Genomic DNA, 19511 nt, shown 5'->3' with positions numbered 1-19511 from the left:
CTTAATAGATCAAGTTAACTTCATTAAATGAACTCCAGTGGTTTATAGTTTTGAACTACCTTCTTTTTTTTTTTTTTTAAATCTTTCCCATTATCGGTCATTTTCATCATTCTGCCCATTTGCAAAAGTAAAACATTAGTGTCTATGTGACTAGGAAAATCAGATAATTAGAAATTCAAGTTTAGAGATAAATTAGTGAATGATTATTTACATTGCAAAATACTTCTTAATGCTTATCCTCCCCAAACATACTTATTATATAGTTGTCAACTCATGAGCTATCTTAAAATCTTTATGGAAGAATTCCATTCATAAAAAAGAAAGTCAGTTTAAACACAGCAATCAAAAGAAACAAGGAGACCATTGTAAACCATACTTCTGCTTCAGGTAAGAAGTTGCAAATGTTCTCTCTTCCTCCATGCTGCCTGCAGTGGTGGTAGCCCTCTCCTACTCAGCATCATGGCCACCCTCAGACCTCTGGTAAAGTTCAAGATTGTTAAAAAGAGGACCAAGAAGTTCATCCAGCACCAGCCCAACCAATATGTCAAAATTAAGTGCAGCTGGTAGAAATCCAGAGGCATTGACAAGAGGGTACACAGAAAATTCAAGGGCCAGATCTTGAGGCCCAACACTGGTTATGGGAGCAACAAGAAAGGAAAGTACATGGTGCCCAGTGGCTTCCGGAAGTTCCTCGTCCACAGTGTCAAGAAGCTTGAAGTGCTGCTGATACACAACAAATCTTACTATGCAGAGATTGCTCACAATGGTTCCTCTAAGAACCACATAGCTATATGGAAAGAGCCACCCAGCTGGCCATCAGAGTCACCAGTCCTGATGCCAGGCTGTGCAGGGAAGAAAATGAAGAGATAGCTTATGTGCATATCGTGTTTGTGTTAATAAGACCATAGAACTATGAAAAACCAGAAGTTGCAATGCTGTCCTACATTTATAAAGTGAAAGATATACCATTAGGAAATCAAAAGTATGATTTGTGGGCTCACAGAGAGGGAATAAATGATTAATGGGGGACATGTGGATTCTCAAAGAATACCAACTTAAACTGACTTCATTTTTTGATAGGAGTACCAATGAGACTGATAGATCAGAAGAATATTATAGGTGTGCAAGGATCTGAATTTTAGTACTTCTAGATGGTTTTATTGAAAGCATGGTGAAATGTGAGCTGATTATCATACAGTTGGGTTGATTTCAGAACTGGCTGAATGGCCTACCAAAGGATGCCAATCAAAGCATGAATATCAACTTAGAGGGGTTTGATACCATAATCTGTCCACATCCTGTATGATGAAGACTTGGAAGATAAACGACATAAATAAATGAGTGGGTGGCAAAAAGCTAGTTGGAGTACTGAATTCATGGGACAACCAAGTAGCACAAAGTGAATTCAATAGAGCTAAATCACACGATTAATTTTACATGAAAACTATATTGGTAATCAGTTGTCAAAAAAATGCAAAGTAAAACAATAGTTAAAAAAAAACAATAGTGAGATAGCACTTTATACCTCTTTAAAATGACTAAAACTTAAAGGACTTACAGTAACTAGTGCTGGAAAAGATATGGAAAGCTGGAATTTTATACATTACTAGTGAGAGCATAAACCAGCACTACCACTTGGGGAAACTGTTTGACAGTATGTACTAAGCAAAACAGCTATGTATCCTAAGACCCATCAGTTTTATTCCTAGATATATAATCAACAGATATGAGTACGTATATCTTCCAGAAGACATGTACTGTAATTGTCATGGTAGCTTTATCCAAAAAGCCAAACAGTTGAATAGATAAGCAAATTGTGGCATAATTTATACTATGGAATGTTACATAACAATAAAAAGAATAAGCTTTTGCCTTACTCAGCAATATAAATAAATATCACAGACACCAGGTGAGAATTGAAATTGCACCATTCCATTTACATGACGTTCAACCATGCAAGATTAATTCATGGTAAATAGAAGCGAGAATAGTGGTTACATTTGGGGAGCTGCTGGCTGTGAGAGGACGTGAGAGAACCTCCCGGAATTCTGGAAAAATTCCATGTGTTGACCTGGGTGGCAGTTAGATTGACATTTATATCTACAAAAATTCAGATAAGTGCCTGTTACTACATCTAAATTATTCCTCCCTGAAACGATCGTATGTAAGAGCCTGGTGGTGGGTATTAAGGAGGGCATGTATTGCATGGAGCACTAGGTATGGTGCATAAACAATGAATTATGGATCACTGAAAAAAAAATAAATAAACAAACAAACAAATAAATATATGTTATGGGTCCCCCCCCCAAAAAAAAGAACAGGAAATAGCACTTAGATTCAAATAAGCAACTCTACAGGATAGTGAAGAGGCCAGGCCATGCAAATGAAAATACTAGCGGGTTTTAGTTGTATATACACACAATCTAGGTACATGGCATGGATAAAAGCTAATGAGGTCTTAATATTCCTGAAATTGTGGTGTCAAGAACCAGGCCTTCTCTTCAATGGGCATTGCGGTCATTTTCTTCTGAATTCTTTAAGGAGCACATCAACGAACTGGTATGCATCCAGAAAAAAATAACCATATGTTGAACATATGTTGAACATCTGAGGAAAGTCTAAAAGAGCTAAGGCTTTTTAGCCTGGGGAGAAAAAAAGAAAAGACTTACAGGAAAGCTAGATTTATTCTACATGTCCTCAGAAGGCTGAAATGAAATTAATGGGCAGAAGTTGCAAGTAGGTTGATTTTGTTCTAACATAAAAAAGAGCTTTCTAAATAGCAGAATTGCTGACAAATTGCCCCAAGAGGTAATAAGCTGATCAGGCAATGACCAGACATCGGCCCGTACACTAGTGGAAGGGCCTGTCGCAGCCAGTGAGTTCAAGATGTCCTCTATGTTCACTCTGTATTCTAGTATCTTTCAAATCAACATTAGTGTCTATCTTGGGAAAATTTGGTAGGACTAAAAATCCATAAGCTGCTTATTTTGCATAGAAAGTCACTAACTGGGGTGCCTGGGTGCTCAGTCAGTTAGGCGTCTGCCTTCAGCTCAGGTCATGATCCCAGGATCCTGGGATGGAGCCCAACATTGAGCTCCCTGCTTGGCAGGGATCCTGCTTCTCCCTCTCCTCCCTCTGCCTGCAGCTCTCCCTGCTTGTGTGCTCTCGATCTCTTACTCTCTTTCTCTGTCTAAATAAATAAATAAATAAAATACTAAAAAAAGAAAGAAGGAAGGAAGGAAGAAAGAAAGAAAGTCGCCAAATGCATCTTTTCACCTCAACAAGAGCAGTTTCTCTTATCCGCAGTGTCAGTCACATTCAAAGGCTTCATAACTTAGAAAACTCTCCTGGGTGGATAAAACACATTTCTGAGGATGGTAAAACAGAAGGGGAATCCTTTGATGACGGCTTTCCTGATTACCCATAATTTGAACTGTAACCATCTTTATATAAATTGCTTTCTATTTTTAGATTATTTCCTCAAGCTATAGCCCACAATGTGAGTGATAACTGAGGAAAAGGGCACAAAACCAGTTTTATGGCTCTCACTGTAATTGGACAAAATGCGCTCCAGAACTACTGGAGCAATTGAAAAGTCACTAGCAACATAGGACTGTATCTATTCTCCCACACCGCCATTACCATTGGATGTTGTCAGTCAAGATGGCGGAGAAGTAGCAGACTGAGACTACTTCAGCTAGCAGGAGACCATTGGATGTTGCCACCATAACTCATTTTTTTTTAATTGAATAAGTAATAGTAGAGCTCAGAGGTGTTTTCATTAATATTTCTTTAATTTTAGGTTAGGCCAGACACTGAAAAGAATTCAAAGACTTTTTGAAGAGAGAAAGGGGAAAAAAAAAAAAAGGCCCTAAGTGATCCCACAGCCATCCCACACTGTTTGGTTTGTCAGGCTGCAGTTCAGTCTGTGTTCACTGCTCTGACAGGGACCTCCTCTGTTCTCACAAAGCCAAGTGGTTCCACAGGACGGCAAACATGCAACCGGCGCCATCTTCCCTGGGCGCTAATTGCACATTACACTGGGGTGGTGCCGCTTTCTCATTAACCTGCTATACTTCGTTTCAGGAAGAGTTTGTCTCTCTGTGGTTCTAGTAACGGTAAATTTTATACACAGACCCACAGCAGACAGGAGCCCCACGAAGAGTTCTTAGAAACTGATGTGCCAGTGGATGCCACTGAGGAGACTGCTATAAACCAAACAGGTCACTTCTGTGTGGTGAAATTTGGGAGTCACTTTTTTTTTTTCTTAGTTATTCTGTATTTTAAAATTTTTCCACAATGCACGTGGAGTGCTTGTATAAATTTTCAAAAAAATCATCCTGATGGAAACAGTGACAAGTAGGAGGCGTATGAATAGAAGGAAAAAAATTATCTCTAAACTGTATTCCCTTTGTTCTTAATTTTTTTAAATAGAAAAGACTCCCATAATAGGCTCCACTGATACATAACTTGTTAAAAGCCACAGATCAAGATGAAGCAAAGAGTGCAGACATGGAATCCAGCAAAGACTCAAAGATCACTGTAGAGGCACCTGTGTTTCTAAGACAGGAGCCAGAAAAGAAAAGGAGGGGATGTCCATATGGGCCCGCTTCAAAGCCAATCATACTGCATTCTCTGCAAACACTTTTCTGTTTGAGTCCCAAAAGGTTCTGAATGCCTAATTCATTGTGCATTACCAGGAAACACTAATAGGTAATCCAACAAAAGGAAGGTAGAGAATCTACAGGCACTTTGGCCTCGTTATAAGCTACTTAATGACCCTTCTGTGTTTATATTTTCATATATGATTAGGCCTCAAGGGAATTTACAACTGGCGTGGGGGGAAGATCCAAGAAGGGTCAGTGGGGTGTCCTCCCTAAGTTCTAAAAACTCAATATACTTCCCAGAGCTTGACTCAAGCCAGACTGAAGGCAAATACTGTTTCTTCCCCTACCCAGCCTATTAAGCCTGCACTTGTGAAACACGTAGCTTACAGACGCTTCCCTACTCACTACCTTAAATCTTCCGGGCACCTGCAACCAAGCCAGAACCCCACCCGAGGCAACCCAATGAACCTTTGTTTTATACTAACAGAAATACCCATCCTTACTAATGCACACAGGGATATAATTATTAGGATTTACCTCTTCTAAAATTAGGACTAAAACTACTTTCAACTGTAATTACTTAAATAAAAAGATCTGACATCTCAATTTAAAGTTCAAAATGTACATTCAAATCTTTTCTGAACGCTTTTTATAAAAATCATTTAACCTTATATACATATATACAGAGAGATGGAGAGAAAGAGAGCACACAATATTTCTTTAACAAAAACAGTAGAGCTTTAAAGAGAGGTACTAATACATTTGGGGGTTAGATACTTAGAAAACATATGCAGAGTGTAAAAATTTTGAAATAAAACCAATACCTTTTAGAAAAACCTTGAAAAAGAAATCTGATTCATAGAAATCCACAGATATGACCTTTGCAAAACGACTGAGTTGCATTCTCAAAATTTATTCAAGTTGTATAATGTACAGGGGCGCCTGGGTGGCTCAGTGGGTTAAAGCCTCTGCCTTCAGCTCAGGTCATGATCCCAGGGTCCTGGGATTGAGCCCCACATCAGGCTCTCTGCTCCGTGGGGAGCCTGCTTCCTCCTCTCTCTCTGCCTGCTTGTGATCTCTGTCAAATAAATTTTAAAAAAAGAATTAAAAAAAAGTTGTATAATGTACAGCATAGGGGCCCTGGGATTTTACATGAGAGCAAGTTGGCTTCACCTGTTTCAGGTTCCAGGGCTCAAGATGGAAAAGATGACAGGAGGGGCCAGACTAAGCTGTGTCTGGAAGGGCAGGTCGTGAAGTCCTATAAAGAGAGATGAGGTTCGGGGCACCTGGGTGGCTCAGGTTAAAACCTCTGCCTTCGGCTCAGGTCATGATTCCGGGGTCCTGGGATCAAGTCCCACATCAGGCTCTCTGCTCAGCAGGGAGCCTGCTTCCCCCCCTCTCTCTCTGCCTGCCTCTCTGCCTACTTGTGATCTCTCTCCATCAAATAACTAAATAAAATCTTTTTTTAAAAAAAAGAGAGAGAGAGATGAGGTTCAACAAAAAAAAAAGATAGAGGAGAAAGCGGAGGCTTTGCAGACAGACACAGAGGTCTCAACCAAGCAGAGCAGGCCAGGGAGCTGAAGAGTTATGGCGCGGGGGGTGTGGGGGTGAGCCCAGCAAGGTCCAAGGGCAAAAGTCAGAGACTGCTAACCACCTGGGGGTTTGTACAGCTTGAAAAGAAACCACCCCAGCCTGTGGCTGAAGAGATAAGCCTGAGCCCACACAAGTGGACTTTACCTTTCCAGAAATCTCAAAGGCAGAGAGAGAGAGAGAGAGAGAAACAGATCAACTGAACCAGTCCAGCCCAGCTCTGGAAGGTTTGGGAGTCAGGACTGAACAGAAAGGAAGAGTTCATTTACCAAGCGTTGTGCGGAGCGGTTTCTAGAACATGCCCTGACTTCCTGCAGCTAAGGCAGAGGTGCAAAATGAGCCACTTCTTCATCGTTAACTGACTCCAAACAAAGGAGAAGAAGGATCGCATGCAGCCCGTGCCCTGAAATTTCCTCTTAGTAATTATAAAAGGTTTGCACTAAAATTACCTGCCAGAGATGAACTTTCTGTCTCCCCTGTGCATGATAAACTGTGGGAGGGCGCAGTGCACCCGGGCCTCACAGGGGCCTCGCTACGGGGAGAACGGAGCCTGGTCCACTGGGGTGAAGGGCAGGTGGCCCAGAGGCGGAAGTCTGTCAGGACAGGGAGTGAAAGAAGTGGACTTCCATTCTCAGATGGTCCTTCTGGAGGCAAATCCCCTCTGACTCCTCCATAAGTGGGGGGAGTGGCCGAGGAGAAGCAGGACTGAACAGTCCCCGCCAGGGAGCTTCTGTTCGGGGCCTGCTCTGGCCAGTCTTCTCAGCACACCTGATGTGGGCCAGCCCCCCAGCATGGCAAGCCCTTCATTTATCATCCCATTTTCAAGTTTTTCAAACCCGTTCCTAAGCATGGCTTCTCTTCAAACAAAACTTCAAAGACGTCTTTTGCATGCTCGACTTCCTTTGACGTCGGCTGCGTTGGCAAGCTGGTAGAATGTGGGCAGGGGGAACCTCCCGCGACTGTGCTATCCTGTCCTGCTCCTTTCTTGCCTCTGTGCGTTGTTTCCGCTTCTTTTGCTGTCACTTGGGAATCAGACCTTTGACCAGCTACAAGACCAGAATTAGAAGGGGAACTTGACTCTCCCTCTAGATCCAATACAGCTGGACCTCAAGGCAGCCAGAGCAAACTTCTAAAAACACAAATCAGATCTTCTGAACACTCCTCTATGTAAAAACACTCCCCCATCTTCTTATTACTCCTAGAATAAAAGGCAAAGTCCTTCTGATGACCTCCAAACCCTGAACAATCTGGTCCTTTATAGCTTCCAAACTCCTCTACTACCTCCCCTTTCTCTCTCTCCCTTCCCATCCACAAAAGGCCTGAAAGAGCTGCGGCCTTCTTTCTCTCTCACAACTGACAAGAGAACACTGCTGGTTCAGTGTTCCAGGTGAAAGGGTCGGAAACACAAACTCTGGGAGCTTAGGAATCAAGCTTTGTCATGTGATCTCCGCATGGACACAGCAAGCCTTAGTGACTTAACGATGAAGTTGGAGCTTCAACACTAGTGGTGGTTGACCAGGAGCCTAGTGATCTAGGAATCCCCTGCCTGCTCCTTGTGATGGGCGGAGGAGAGACCCCAGCTGAAAGACAAATACCAGCTTTCATCACCACCACCTCTGTAAGATTTGCGGAGAGTAGCAGACACTTCACTTGGGTCTGGTGTTGTAAGAGCAAGGGAGGTACCAGTCGGAGCAGGCTTCCCACAGTGCCCAAGCAAGGAAGATTTCTGTCCAGGCTTAGAAGCATATCTTGGCTCTTAGAGAGATTAGCCCATTTTCCTGGGCCTCTCTTCAGTCTCCAGGTCATTTCCTCTGAAACCACCAGCTTGTAGAAGCATTAGTAACATGAGAGCTATCACTTCACCTTCACCTTAAACCTGGCTCACTCACCATTCACCATGCCACAGGCAGCTAATCACCTATCACTTTTGACTTTTTAACTTTGATTTCCCTTCTTATTTCTGCTTCCCACTCCATTCCTCCTCTCCCAGCTTCTAACCCTTTGATTTTATCTTCCATTCCTTTTCCTTTCAACCCCAAGACATCATCATTTCGATCTCCCCATCATGACCTTTGGCCTTCTCTAGAACACAATTTTATGTTCACCGTCTCTTGGCCCTCCTGAGCTCATTAACCAATGTACCTGATTCCCTCTTGCCCATTGTGGTCTCCAGCCCACCTAACAAGTGGCCCCTGAAAAGAAGTTCAGACTTTAGGACTTCAACAAAAGACATAGCTCCACCAACTCGGAAGGCTAAACCTCCAGTCTTTCCACTCTCCCATTTGCCTCTCCCCCATCTCTGCTTTTTGCACCTGAAAGTCAACATTTTTAAATCAAACATTATCCTTCCTCTAGAACTAGATTTCTCCTGGTCTGGATGATTTCTCTTTTCCTATTCTTAGTACCATCATTTTCTCCCTCATTCACAAATTTCCACATATTGGTTTCCTTTTCACTCCTTTCTCAACTCAAAGACATCACACAGTTCCCTTTGCCTAGAATACTGTTACCTTCCTTTCTTCTGGTCACCTCCCGCTCATTCCTCAGGTCTCAGCTCCCCAGGTGCTGAGCAAGCACAATTTCCTCCCTCGCTAAGGCACTTATTACCATTATGATCTGAATGTTTTTATTTGTCAGTCAAACCTGCATTGCCCTGTCCAGTAGCCACTGGCAAATGAGGCTGTTGAGCACTTAACATGTGGCTCATCCAAAGTGAGATGTGCTACAAGTGTAAAATGCCAAATTTTGAAGACTGAATGCAGTAAAAAGAATGTAAAATATCTCACTATTTTTATATTGATTATACATTTACATTTTAAGTATATATATTAAATATGTTAAGTGAAATATATTTTTTAAATTGGTTTTATCTGCTTCTTTTTGCTTTTTTGTTTTTACATAGGTACCAGAAAATTTTAAGCTACATGTGTGCACGTTATACTTCTATTGGGCACCAGTGCTGTAGACCTTAAGCTCCATGATGTCAAGACCATCTTGTTTATGAGTGTTTTCCCAGCTCTATTAGCGCAGTGCCTGGTACACAGTAACTAGCTTAGTGAATATAGTTTGAAAAAATAAATTTTTCTAGACAATTGGGATTTAAGCTAAGGATTCTTCTTTGCAGAAAAAGAGGCACCAAAGATAAAGAATTTGGTAAGGGAGTTCAGCAGCCCACCTCTCCAGTCCCCCATGCTCTCTACCCGCCATGAGCACCAGAGCTTCTCACAATTTTATATTTCGTTATGATAAAGGGTCTAATTTTTTAAATGTATTTATTCAAGAGAGAGAGAATGAGGGAGACAGAGGATGAGAGGGGTGAGAGTCAGAAGGAGAAGCAGACTCTCCAGGGAGCAGGGAACCCAATGCAAGACTCAATCCGGGACTCCAGGATCATGACCTGAGCCGAAAGCAGTCACTTGACCAACTGAGCCACCCAAGCTCCCGAGATAGGGTCTAAACAACCAGATTAGACAGTTCATCCCTGGTTCAAACTGATAGTTTTTCAATCTACAACTATGAACAAGTAGATATAGTTTTCAAATTATAAACAGGCTGCTAAAACAGAAAATAATAAAGAAAAAACATCTATATGGCAATAAAGGATTAAAGGGCTATTCATTTGGTCTAAGCCACTTTCACAAATATGATCTCAGGGGTAATCTTTTTCACTTATCTCAATCCTTAATATCAGAAAATTCTTCTTGACTCAACCTGAATTCATTACATGGCCAAACGTTTAACACAAATGTGGGGAAGATGAGAGTGTCTGAGAAGTCGAGTAATGTTGTTAAACACTGTTTTACTTCCATGCTGCTCCTTCACATTCACAGGCATGACGGTCACTGTGAAGTGACTCAGCGATTCCAAGTATCTGTATTACATTACACCCAGCTCCCCACGGTTGGCATTAACAGAACATTGCTCCAGCAAGGAAGAAGCCAAGCTGTCCTGTGATCCCTAGAGACAAATCCAGCAAGAGAAGTGCTGGTTAGTCACGGACGAGAGCACAGGGATTAGACACTGTTCAGCCAGATGTCTCAGGTGACCACTAGAAGAAAGCAGCTGAGTGCTGGGAATGCCAAGAAGGCAACCCAACACCAAAACTCTTAACGTGAACATCCATTTTTATCTGAGGCATCAAGCACTCACAACTTGGCGGTGTCACTGCCTTCTCCAATGAAAACAGGAATGAAAATGATCAGTTTAATGAAGTTTACACACACCCAGGAAGCTACCACTCTCTCCATCTTTCCTCATGTTTCAAAATCCACAGACCTGACAGACAACCAGATGGCATATCTTCAGAAGTAGCAGAGTCAGCCTTAAGCGTTCTTAAGAACACGGAAATAATACTGGGCTGGAAGTAAGAAGCTGGGATTTCTATCTCTGCTATCATGTATTAATTTCAGAATCACTAAGATGACATGTGTCAGGTCATTGTCCAAAGTTGGAACCAAGGCTATATTTGAGACCCAACTCACAGCAAATGATTTAAACAGCAACAATCATATGACCGAGGGCACCCAGCTTCCCTGTGTCCAAGGATCTTTCTACCTGAAGGGAGTCTTGAAAAGCCACAAAACCTAACTGGACACTTGAGCCTCCATGAGACCTTGCCAACCTACATCCACTTCTCCTCATATCCCCAATAAAGACAGATACACTTTTTTCATTTAATTTTTTTTTTTTTTTTTTTTTTTTTTTAGATAGAGAATGAGTGGAGAGGAAGAGTAGAGGGAGACAGAGAGAATCTCAAGCAGGGTCTGTGCCCAGCATGGACCCAGGGCTTGACTTCATGACTCTGAGATCATGACCTGAGCCAAAATCAAGAGTCAGACACTTAACCGACTGAGCCTACTGTTTGGGTGCCCCCCAAACAGATATATTTTTAAAGTAAAAGTAGAAGAATAAAAAAATGCAAATAATTAAAAAAAAAAAGGATGGAGACATGTAAAAATGACCCAGTGCTACTAAGCTAGAACAGTTTGAGCAACAAAACAATAGTAATAGTATTGAATTATGGCCCAGAAAAACAAAGTAATATCCTTGAGTCCATACTCAAATGAATGAATGAATGAATGAATTCAGCCAAAGAGAAAGATTTTTCTTACAAAAGAGTTCCATTTAATGAAAGTAGAACAAACAAGGGAAGTAAAAAAAATCACCATTAGAACACCACTGTAATAATTATTAGAGGCAAGATCCACAGATAGATCATAAAATTAGTGGGCAGAAGTTTGAGGGAAAACAGGGTATTTCCAACATCTCAAAATATCCTCCCCTGCCAAGATATTTATTAATTACAAAGAAGAAAATAGCAACTTTGCAGAAGAGACATGCAGCAGATACCACTTTAACCAAATGATCACGGTTAACATCACCAGTAATAAGCAGTAATAAGACATACTGACATCATGAATCCCATGCTATGCCACAGAGAAGGGCAAGGACATTAAGTCTATTGTATTCTTGCCAAAAACATATAACCTCAATCTGCTGAAAGAAAAGTCAGTCAAACCAGAGAAACATTCTTCAAAATAATTGACCAGTTGTCTTCAAAAGTATCAACATCATGAAAGAGAAGGAAAGACTGAGGAACAATGTTAACAGCTAAGAAGATGTGAGTACTCAAAGAGAGGACTTAGGAGACATGACAGCTAAATGAGATGAGATGCGGGACCCTAAACTCAATTCTGAAATAGAAACAGAACATTACCAGAAAATGGTGAAATGCAAATAGAGTCAAAAGTTTAGTTAATAGCATTTCACCAATGTCAGTGTTTTAGTTTTGATAATTGTGCTATGATTGGGCAGGATGTTAATATTTGGAGAAGCGGGGTGGAGAGTGTACAGGAACTTTCTATGCTGTATTTGCAACTTTCATGTAAATCAAAAAGCATTTCGAAATACAAAGTACAAAAATTGGAAATTCAAAGACTGGAAGAAGGCTGAATACTAAACCCTAAGGTGATAGAGAAGATATTAAAAAGGTAAAAGATCAACATATTTAACTAAAGCAAATTTCAAAACTATGATGGTACAAACCTTAGAGATGAAAAAGCAAATGTCTGACAGAAAAATATGAGCAAATACAAAAGCCTACAGCTGTTTAATATCTTCATATATAGAAACTTCTATATAAGTTGATACAGATTGTTAAAATATTAAAAGACCAGTCATTAAATTAAAAAAAAAATGAATGCTGACACTCCACAAAACAAAATTTTAGAAGGAGCAAAAATATGGAACTCATACTCATTAAGGAAAATAAATTAAATTACACTTAAACAATAAGATAATGTCATTTTGGCAGGAATAGAAACATCAAATAATGATGAGCTACTCATAAACTTCACTGTCAATACTTCCTGTTTGACCAAGTTTTTGATTTGCATAGATCTTTTTTTTTTTAAAGATTTTTTTTTAAAGTAAACTCTCCACCCAATATGGGGCTCAAACTCACAACCTTGAAATCAAGAGTTGCCTGCTCCACCAACTGAGCCAGCCAGACACCCCTGATTTGTATAAGTCTTTTAATTGCCTTCCTGGACATCCCAAGTTCCATCCCAGCCTGATAGAACATACTCCTGGCTCAAACAGTAGTACCTGTGGACAGTTTTTTAAAGCTTTAAAAATATGGTCCCATAAAACAAATAAAAATATAGCTTCTGTCAAGCCATTTCATTATTTACTTTCAAATTCAAACATTTTCCAAGTGCTTACTATTTACCAGCATTTTTCTTGATGCCAGGGTTAAATGAAAACAAAATTTTTTTTAGAAGTCTCTCATTTTATGGAGTTAGTTGACATTGCAATAGAATGAGGATGATGATTTTTTTAATGAATAAATAAATTATATTAGCAATTTAAAGGGAGATAAGAGCTTTAGAGAAATATAAAGCAGTGAGGTGTGAGAGGAAACATCAGGGTAATCAGGGAAGACTTCACAGAAGCAGTGACATTTGAGTAAAGGCCTGAAGGTAGCCAGGGAAGAAGTCTTGGGCATCTGGGAGGAAAGCATTTTAGGCAGAGAAACTAGCTTGTGCAGAGGGCAGAAGTGCAGCCAGTGTTTGTGTTTGAAGAACAACAGGCAGACCAGCTTGTCTAAGAACAGGCAGAAAAGGGGGACTCGAGAACAGGAGATGAGGTCAAAGAAAGAACATTGAGGGCAGGTGGAGGAGTTGTCACCAGAATGGCAATCAGTGCACCGCTTCCTTTATTGAGAAAGTCTTGTAAGAACAAAATGACAGGCAAATTAAGCACTGTCATTAAATTAAACAATGTCACTGTTTAGTGACATTGCTGATTTACATCATGACACAAGCTCCTAATGTCCCCAAGAACTAGTGACAGTTTGCAGAGAGACTCATGTCCATGTCCCATACTTCAGCAGCCTTGTTGTAGGCCACTAGAAGGTCTTTGGCTTTTAGTTAAGGACACGGGGAGCCCAGTGAAGAGTTCTGAGCCAAAGAACTATCTGGTCTGATATACTTGAACAGAATCACTCCTGTCTCTTGCACTGAAAAATGCTGATGATTCGAACCAAAGTCAGAAACAGCAGCGAGGGTGTAAAGTGGTTGGACTCTTGACATAATCTGAGAATAGCGTGAACAGAATTTCCTGACGGGTTCAATGGGTGAGAGAAAGAGAAGAGTCCAGGAGGACATCAAAGTTCTGGTCATAGCAATGGAAAGAGGAGATGGAGTCGTCATTGACTGACATGGAAAGACTAGGTACAGCTTTGAAGAAAAAAAAAAATAGGATCTTGGTTTTGAATGTGTTAAGTCTGAAATGCCTTTCATACACCTGAGAAGAGATACCAAGTAACCGGGTGGACATAGAGTGTGAAGTTCAGGGACTCAGTCTATCGCCTCTCCTTCTTCCCTATCTTCCAGGCTTTCCACACTTGGGCAAGACTAACACTTGCCCAAGTCAATATGGCAATAATTTATACACAGGAAATTTTTTAAAATATTACTGGGTGCAGGGCACCTGGGTTGTTCAGTAATTAAGCATCTGCCTTCTGCTCAGGTCATGATCCCAGGGTCCTGGGATCCAGCCCCACATCAGGCTCTCTGCTCAGCAGGAACCCTGCTTCTTCCCTCTCCCACTCCCCGTGCTTGTGGTCCCTCTCTCTTTGTCTCTCTGTCAAATAAGTAAATAAAATCTTTTTTCAAATTTTTTAAAAAAATTTAAAAATTACTGGATGGAAATTACTAGACATCACTTTACATTGGTTATTTATTTTAATCCTCACAATTAGACTAAAGGTGAGATAGCATTATCCATCCCCATTATCCAGTAAGGAAACTGAAGCTTAGGAAAAACAAATAATTTGCTGAAGATCACACAGCCAGAAAGTAATAGAATAACGATCTAAAAACAACTCTGTCTGTCCCCAAGCTCCTGCTCTTTAAAGCGTTTCACTGTTCAAATGCTAGATGATCTCCCCTGGGGACGTGGTGATGAGACTCCTATCCACATGGGCAAGCGTGGCCAAATGAGACCTCATGACCCCGAGACACCTCCTAGGTTTATAACTCTAGGTTCCTATAAAATGTATTTTGATATTGGAACGGCTTTTGGAATTTTTCATGTCTTACCTCTGAAAAATCTCAATAGAAAGAAACTAGTTCCTAGTTCAGGAAGGGAACTGGATGCTTCAAAATTATTATGGGCAACGAACAGATTAGGTTCCCTCTTCCCACCCCAGCTCCAATCCAAGGGCCTTTAAAATGAATGTAAACAAAACTCCAGTGATAGTATCATCCCGGCTCTTAGTAAATATATATAACGCCCCCTCCCTCGCCCAACCTCATCATAAAGCAAAGACTCAGAAAATGAACACATCTCATCTTTGAATAAAAATAATAGTCCCTGCAGGCACATTCACCAGTACTACTATTCCCTTATTGCTGTCCTTCTCCCCCTACCTCCACCCCTCCCACCAAGCAGCCCTTAATGACCGTTGCACCGTTCTGCCCACCAAAAATGGCTTTTGAGTGTAGGAAAGTATCAGAAGGTCCCCGCTGAGTTGCCAGCTGGGGAAGTGTCACAGGCCACTGAACTCTAAAATGAGCTGTCTCTGTAACAAAAGGTCCCCTTCCCTTGGAACAACTTCAAGGGGATCACACACTGCAGCCTCCATTGCTCCTTTTGTATTCCAGTTTGATTAAACTGGGAATTGTTCTGTGCTCAGGGCTGTTGAGAACACCAGGTGGTGGATTCTAGAGATAAAGGATTATATAGATCCTTTGTTAAAAACAGACGTCCCCATTGTATGCCTTACAACACTGGAGCACAAATGCTAGGAGATTCCCACAGCTCCTAACGGTTCTGCACAGGAGACAACCAATAAATCCTGCTCCCAACTCTCTCCTGGCAATCAGTTGCTGCTGATGGCTGAATAGCATCTAGCCACGGGCTAAAAATAAGAGAAATTTAAGAATTAATATTTATCATGAAAGACATGAGCCAAAGCAAGGAAGAAAAGAAGAAATGTATATATGGTGGATGTTCATAGAACCCGGATGTCAGCAAAAAATGAAATTATCTTCTTCACTCTAAATCCTGTACTTCATTCACTGTTGTTTCCCCAGCGCTATATACAGTACATCAATCATTGAACACCTTCAAAAACAAATGTAACAATGAGAGCTAATATTTATTATGCACTTTGGTAACTATATTAGTTTTGTATTGCTGCATAACCAATTACGACAAGCTTAGTGGCTAAAAAACAACACCCATCCATTGTCTCACAATTCTGTAGTTCAGAAGTCCAGGCTTGCTTGCCTGGGCTCTCTGCATAGGCTCTCATGAGGCTGAAGTCTACCTATTAGTCATATGAGCTTATTGGAAGGTTCTGGGAAGGATCGGCTTCTAAGCTCATTCACGTTGTTGGCCAAATTCATTCCCTGCAGCTGTAGGACCGAGATTCCCATATCCTTGCTGGCTGCCTACCAGGGGTGTCTGTTAGCTCCTCGAGGCTGACCATATTCCCTCACACCTGGCCTGCTCCATTGTCAAAGCTACCAACAGCACATCACGTCTTTCTCACACTTGGAATCTGACTTCCTTTTCCACCATCAGCTGGAGAAAGTTCTCTGCTTTTAAAGGGACCTGTGTGATTAGTTGAGGGCCACGGGTTAGGGTCCTTATCTAAGGTCAACTATGCTCACATAACAGGATCATGGTTGTGATATCTCATCATAGCTCCACGTTCTGGGGATGATGGCAGGACATCTTTGAGGGCCACTTGAGAAGTGGCCACAGACACTGTTCCAAGGGCTTTACATTTAATAATTCACCATCTTCACAGAAACCCTAAGAAGTAGGCTCTATTATCACCCCCCTTTTATAGATGAGGTACAGAGAAATTAAGTTATTTGCCAAGGTCACCCAGCTAATAAGTGGCAAGGTCTGAATTTCAACTCAGCCAGCCTGGATTCAGAATCCCATTTCCTATCCCCTAATCTACATTGCTACTAGAAGATCTACTATTTCTGGAATGTATGGATACATGAATAATTGTATTAGGTATGGAATTAGGAGACAATGCTAAGAATGAGTAAATTCCTGGATTTATTTAAAATATTTTTTCCGTAAATTCTTTTTTTTTTAAAGATGTTATTTATTTATTTGACAGACAGAGATCACAAGTAGGCAGAGAGGCAGGCAGAGAGAGAGGAAAGAGGAGGAAGCAGGCTCCCTGCTGAGCAGAGAGCCTGATGTGGGGCTCGATCCTAGGCCCCTGGGATCATGACCTGAGCCAAAGGTAGAGGCTTAACCCACTGAGCCACCCAGGCACCCCTGTCTGTAAGTTCTTGTGCTAATCATCCTGTAAGGGGATCCACAAAGTCTCAAACATACAAATCTTAGAGAACCGCTTTTACCTGTCCCCTCCCTTTTCACACTTCAATTGAAACGTGAATTATAAACATGTGAGGCCAATATGAAAATAGCACCACTGCCTTTTGTCAAGGAGGCAGTGTTAACAGATAGCTTTTTGGCGCAGTCACTTCCTCCCACACCAGGCATGGCTGTACCCCAGGGTAGATATTGACAGTCGTGCAGGACAGTGCCAACACGCTGATTTGGATTCTGGAAAAATAAGCTTGAGAAGAAAAATCAAAAGGGCCTAAATTTAGAGTTCAAACAGCACAAGAAGGACAATGACCCCGAACTGAAGTCATTCCTCGTATCTGAAATTGTTTTTACGTGTGTCTGGGTCCTTCTATGCTTCTCTGATCTCTTACTGCTTAGCTCAGATGAGGCAGAAACAGCACTGCATTTGAAGTCAGAAACTTAAGTGCCAGTCTTGGCTCTGTTTCTTAGGTGAATTTGAACAAATCATTTAATTCCTGAATCTTATTCGCCCTATCTATAAAACAGAAGTAATAACAATATCCATCTCACAGAATCTTATTTTTTCTTTTCTTCTTAAGTAGGCTCCATGCCCAGCGTTGAGCCCAGGATGGGACTTGAACTCACAACTCTGAGATCAAAACCTGAGCCAAGATCAGGAGTCAGACACCTAATTAACTGAGCCACCCAGTCACCTCTCTACCCCACAGAATTTTAGAAAGAATCAAGTAAGATACTGTCTAAGTTTATTTGGGATTCTATAACAGAATCCCACATACTAGATAGATTATAAACCACAGAAATTGATTTCTTACAGTTCTGAAGGCTGGGAAGTCCAAGATTATGGCTCAGGCAGATTCATGTCTGGTGAGAACCTGTTTCCTCATCTTCTCACTGTAACCATACATGGTTGAAGGGGCAAGGGCTCTCTCTGGGGTCTCTTTTATAAAGACAGTAATTCCATTTATGAAAGCTCTCCCTCATGACCGAGTTACTTTCCAAAGGCCCCCCCTCCTCCTAATGCCATCACCTTGGGGGTTAGGATTTCAACATATAAATTTGGTGGGGCTGGGGAAGGACAGAAACTTTGAGTCCATCGCAGATACTGAATAGGTCATGTTCCCTTGGTAAACTGTAACATGCAATGCAAATGTCACATGTTACTGCAACACATAGCCAAAGGACTGATGGGAGGAAGAGATGAGGTATGCACAGTCCCCTTGCAAAGAGGTTACTTCTCCTAGTGTGAAAATCTGAGATGAACACTGGCTTCAGAAGAAAGAAATTGAGATCAAAAGCTCTGTACCATCCATTGAGCCTCTGCTGAGCACGTGTTTTACAAAATGAAATCTACATAAGGAGAAAAAAAAGTAGTATCGATACCATCTTTAGAGGGAGAAATGGAGACAAGGAAAAATCTTTTGTTCAACTGGCAGAACCGAAAGTCCAATTCAGATATGTTCTCAGCACAGGGTTTTTTAGTCCAGGAAAAGATGGCCTGCCGGTTGACTACGAGACGAAATTATGTTGTGTGAATAAATACTGAAACTCAATACTATTAAATTAAATTAAATGGAATATCAAAATGCTCATCCTCTCAAATCTCTATAGCTACATTTTCCAATACGAATATCAAGTGGTCTTGGATTGTCCTTAAAATGGTGATATAATCTCTAGCTTAGAGAGGAGAAAATTTCCCATGTACAATCTTTCAGGACATCTTGATTTTATCCTTGTGAGACTCTGAGCACAGAATCCAGTCAAACATGCTCAGACTTCTAACTACAGAACTGCGAGATAATGAATGGGTACTGTTTTAGGCCATGAAATCTGTGGTGATTTGTACACAGCAGTTTGCCTCAACACTTTGTTTTTCACATAGAAATCAAAAAGATTAAAGAAAGTCACCTTGAGAGCACATTAACATAAAACTAATGACCACAATCCCTTAGCTTCTGGAAGCTGACCATTACCAACCAGTGAATTCTGGAAACCCAGTGGGTAAGTGTATCTTAAAGGGAGACAACCCGAAGTTCCCCAGTAACATTCCATCACCAACAATGTGAATATGACTCTATAAACTGCCTTGCAATAAAGCTGATGGGCCATGGGAAAAAAAAATCAAGCTTATAGACTCTCTTCATTGTGTGGTACAAATCCTTATCAGATACAAACCCTTAAAATACATTGCCAGAATAATCTGGGACAGCAAGTACGGCAGCTCAACAGGGTAGTGGCTTTGAGTTGACCTAGACAGGGTCCTGATAGTCCTACTTCATGGAGAACTTCATGAGAAATGGTACCTGTGAACAGCACACACACACACACACACACACACACACACGCTCCTCCCTCCCGAGGTGTTAAAGGCTATGCTCTAACATCTAATAACACTGTAAGATGTTATTCAGATGAACAAAGTTTGATGATACTTACTGGCATCATATT

The 19511-nt window shown here is 41.1% G+C and overlaps 1 pseudogene; it reads left to right on the top strand.

Moving 5' to 3' along the window:
- The first annotated feature begins 459 nt into the window (after nt 1–459).
- LOC122917982 lies at nt 460–908 on the top strand (annotated as a pseudogene).
- The last annotated feature ends 18603 nt before the right edge of the window (nt 909–19511 follow it).

The sequence above is a fragment of the Neovison vison genome, chromosome 10 (genome assembly GCF_020171115.1).
Source record: "Neovison vison isolate M4711 chromosome 10, ASM_NN_V1, whole genome shotgun sequence".
Lineage (NCBI taxonomy): Eukaryota > Metazoa > Chordata > Mammalia > Carnivora > Mustelidae > Neogale > Neogale vison.
This window is presented reverse-complemented; position numbering and strand designations above follow the sequence as displayed.